This window comes from Pseudoliparis swirei, chromosome 21, assembly GCF_029220125.1.
Source record: "Pseudoliparis swirei isolate HS2019 ecotype Mariana Trench chromosome 21, NWPU_hadal_v1, whole genome shotgun sequence".
In the NCBI taxonomy this organism is placed as follows: Eukaryota; Metazoa; Chordata; class Actinopteri; order Perciformes; family Liparidae; genus Pseudoliparis; species Pseudoliparis swirei.
In genome coordinates this window covers 11,116,096-11,121,095 of record NC_079408.1, presented here as the reverse complement: position 1 = coordinate 11,121,095, position 5,000 = coordinate 11,116,096, and positions in this window count along the sequence as shown.

Sequence of the window (5,000 nt, the reverse complement as noted above, 5' to 3'; positions counted from 1 at the left end):
CAAACTTGATGATGGTGTTGAGCTGAACCTGGCCACACAGTCATGTGTGTACAGGGAGTACAGTAGGGGCTGAGGACGCAACCCTGGGGGATCCTGTGTTCAGGGTGAGGGATTTGAGGTGTGTCTGCCCACCCTGACCACCTGTGGCCTGGCGGTCAGGAAGTCCAGGATCCAAGCACACAGGGGTGTTCAGTCCCAGCTCAATCAGCTTGCCGGCCAGTCTGGATGGGACTATGGTGTTGAAAGCTGAACTATAATCAATGAACAGCAGTCTCACATAGCCCCCCCTCTGGCTGTCCAGATGAGAGAGTGTGGTGTGCAGTACCTGGGAGACAGCATCATCCGTGGATCTGTTTGGGCGATAAGCAAACTGCAGCGGGTCCATGGAGGAAGGGAGGAAGGCGCAGATGTAGTCCTTTATCAGCCTCTCAAAGCATTTCATGACCACCGAGGTGAGGGCCACCGGTCGGTAGTCATTCATACATGCTGGAGAAGCATTCTTGGGCACAGGGACAATAGTGGATCTCTTGAAGCAGGCGGGGACAGAGAGTCATAGTCATAGTTAAGATCTCTTATACCTCTGCCAAACGAACCCTCTGGCCGCAGGAACCGTCCACCCGAACACCGACACAAGGTCGGCCGGCAGGGGCCCTACCATGGAGGGACACGTTTTTCTGAGCTTAAGAGAGTCAGTTACTCCCGCCGTTTACCCGCGCTTCATTGAATTTCTTCACTTTGACGTTCAGAGCACTGGGCAGAAATCACATTGCGTCATCACCCACCTCGGGCCATCGCGATGCTTTGTTTTAATTAAACAGTCGGATTCCCCTGGTCCGCACCAGTTCTAAGTCAGCTGCTAGGCGCCAGCCGAGGCAACCCGTCAGGACCCCGCGTGAACGGGACCCGGCGGGCACCGTAGCTAGGGAGATCCGCGAGAAGGGCCCGGCACACGTCCAGAGTCACCGTCGCTAACCGCCTAACCCATCCTCCACTCCGTGACACCCCCCGATATCCTGACGCACAAGGCACCGAGGACGAGAGGACCGCCGGCAGGGCCGCGATCCACGTTCCGGACGGTGGAGAGAGAAGGGCGACGGCGCGATTGCTCCACCAGCCGCAGCTCGAGCCCAGCCACGCTTCGCAACCCAGCCCGACCGACTCAGCTCTTAGAGCCAATCCTTTTCCCGAAGTTACGGATCTGATTTGCCGACTTCCCTTACCTCTTACCCCTCGACCGTCATCCCGTCCCCCTCGACCCCATCCCTACATCCCTCATCCCCACATCCCTTCCCCTCGACCCCTTTCCTTTTCTCTTTCGCGAGAAGAGGCTTCGTCTCAGCGCCGTCGGCGCTCTTCCAACCGGTCGAGATCCAGCCGCTCGAACGCAGGCCGTGATCGACCTCCACGCCGACGCTCCGCCGAGCGCTTTACTTCCCACCCCCCGGGTGGACAGTACGTAGGCTGAAAGACGCACTCGCCCAGCGCAACATTCCATGTAACAAACCTGACAGGAAAACCAGACTATATCAACGCCTGACGGACCCCCGGTGGAACACCACGGCACTTTCGGGTTCCCGGCGTCGCAACGGCAGCAACCTCAAGGACGTCACAACTTCACTATTAACCCCTGCACATGCTTCCTTCCGCCTTCCCCTCCCCTCCCTCATCCCCCAAATGTACTTAATAATAACCATAATACCCTGCATGCAACCCTTCCTTCCACAGGTAGAGACACGTCGCGCATCGGACAAGCACAATCCTAAACTACTGGCCTGAAACAAACTGTCCTCCTTAACCCGTCACGGACGAGCAGCTGCGTTCTGAAGCCTCGTAGTCTCCTCCTTCACTTATCACGCTTCGTCGCCAGCATCATCGGCTGCTTCGGCCATCCACGATCCCCGTGCCACAATTCATCCCGCCGGAGCTCCCGTCTTCGGCGCCCGCCACGCCCCTTGCCACCTCATCTCACCATTCCGTCGGCGTCTACAAATCCCTCTTCGCGAGCGCACAGTCCCGCAACCGAAGACCGCAAGCATCGAACCCAAAATCAGCAGTCTGAGGAAAAAAGTAAACTTTTCCAATGTGTTCACGGACCGGCAAAGCCAACTCTCGATCTCCAGCGAAGCACTTCCGGGTATCCCTCCGCCGCGTCAGTCGCAGCTGCGATGACGTCACGACGCATCAGGGCGGAGAAACCCAGGCATCCTCTCCAGGTTGTATCCCAGCCATCCTCACCAGGTCGTATCCCACCCCGTTTCAAGCTGCCTCTGTACCAGAGACATTTCACCTCGCAATTTCTTGGACAAAATTCACCGCCAACACATCCACACTGATTCCGTCACCACCAATGCTGACGCAGCCTCACATCAATTATGTTATGTAATCATAATTGTAGAACATTATAATGCTCACCCTTGTAGTCACATTTCAACACCACCATTGCAATGCCTATATGATGTTTCTGAACATCGAAAACTCCTGAATCAGATGAACTGGGTGTAAAAATGCCCCCACACACACACACAATCCTCCAACCATCTTCTATAAACGACATCCATCATGCTATGTGAGACAAACTACACTCTTTCATCTGTGGATCTTAGCCTTGCATGCAAGAGATATAGAAACGGTAGTAATGTGTATGTATGTATGTATGTATGTACATACTTGATTTCTCTGTGTCATCTACGTCTTGAGGGCGTGTGAACAATGTATTCAGTATGCTGGAGTTTGGATGTAATGTCTAACATCCCAGGCATCCGTTGGTTTCTCAACAATGAGCGCAGTTGAAATGTATAGACATTCATGAATGACTCTTTCCACTGATGAAGACAATCAATTTGTGTTTAAAGTACATCCCCATGCAAAGGGTTAAGGTCAGGGTAATAAGGGTTAGGGTCAGGCTAATAAGGGTTAGGGAAGCCGGAATGTAACCACAATGGCATTGCGTTTCCAGACAGCACTCATTTGGCCTGACATGAGGGTGACTTTTGATCTAAACATGCCAGAGCTTAGCTCTCTTTTTCGGGTGGTAGGTACTCTCAACCCGGTTCCAACCATGTATTGGATGACTCTCTAGCCCCAGGAATCGTCCCGCTATAGGCGTTTGAATGCGGCTCTCTACCGCCACCAAGGTCCCAGAGTTTCGCTCTCTTTTCCAGGTGATAGCCCTGGTCTGCCCGGTCCCGAATATGTCCTTGAGGTCTCTTTCAAGTCGTTAAGGGACAAAATGTGTGAACACTGTCAAACATTCATAAAGATAAAGAATAAAAGAAAAGAAATCAAGAGAGATTCGACTAATATTTCTGTTTGGCAAATTTGTATTCACAGAAATCAGGTTAACTCTGAACATCGTGGGGAAATATGGTTAATATGTTGAATTTACACGATAGCAAGTTTAATTGTTTGGTCTGCGTAATGAGAGGAATGCCTTAATTTCCAGAGCCTGAGGGGATTTCTATAAATGACGTGTTTAACAGTCCAAGACCTAAAAGATTGTAAGAAGCTCAAACCATCAAAAGTGTTGTGTTTTTGCATGAAGAATAACTTAAATTGGTTTCTTGATAATCTCCTTACAATGAGCGAGTCCTAGATGATGTCTGTGTGTGTGGGTATCCCCGTATGTTTCTCCCTGGTGATGGTCATAATCTAAACACAGCACACCAACACAGAATCCAAATGTTCAACTCTGAAAGAAGTTGTCACTAGTGTTCATTTATTTTCAAATTATTTTTCTCTTGACCAACAAAAAATATATTTTACCAATTTATACACTTAAATGAACTAAATCATCAATCAGTGAGCCAGTATGCATATGCGTTCTCGCCACAGACAGTGGTGTTTAGTAACACCAGTGTCTGTAACCGGTGTTATTTTTAGTGTCTGTGCATTTAATAAAGTACTATACTTGTAAAAATGACCCTGCATCATATTGTACTTAAGTTCAAGGGTTATTATAAAGTCATCAGAATCAGAATCAGAATCAGTTTTATTGGCTGTGTATGTGTGCACATAACAGATAACAGGATAAATATAAAAAAGACATTGAAGACAACAGAATAGCAACATGTATGGACAATATAAAAAGAGTGAGAATGAATTGGGACCTTTGTGCAGAAATAAAGTTTATTCAATATTATCATCCACGAATAAGATATTAAATATACTTAATTTGGAATCCAGGACTTTCTATTGAAAGAGGATTCCTTCTCGGTGGCGTTGCTTCTGTGAAGGAGGATCTCCTTTGCAGCTTTCAATGTTGTGAAATATGAGTTACTTTTAATACTTTTACCATGTGATGCTGTTGACTGGTTTGTCCAATATTCAGTGATCCATGCATCACATTTATAAGAAGAAGAATAAAGAATCTGCGAGGGATAAATACAAAATATTCAGATGATTATCAATGAATGATTAGACTTCTGGTATTTGATGTTTTCCATGGGGTCGCTTTACTTGTATGACTGTAGACATGTAATTATATTGTCAACTGGTACAGCGCCAGATGTGTTAATAGGAGTAATTTAGACAACTTGGGCACACCATTGTGTAAAATGATCATTAAGCTAATTATATTAATGAGTCATTAGTGAGATTATATGGAGCCACATCAGTGTATGACATCCATGTGTAACATCGGCCCCGAAGACGCAGTAATTAATCTCTACAGGCTGCAACATCATAAAGAACAGGGTGTTTTTTCTTCTGTTGATAAAAGTTGATATATAAATCAATAATCTGCTCTGTTTTAATCACTTTGAACTGGCATCACAGTGACAGTCCACAGTACACCGTGTGTCAGGGGAACTCGAGGAAGAGTGAAGGTACAATCTATCTTTATGGACAGCAGTAAAAGGATTATGGGTTGGGACTCCTCAGCCGTAATCAGACTCTATCAATACTTTTTAATGACATGAACAGTCTGACAAATGTTGTAAAACACATCAATTATGTTATGTAATCATAATTGTAGAACATTATAATGCTCACCCTTGTAGTCA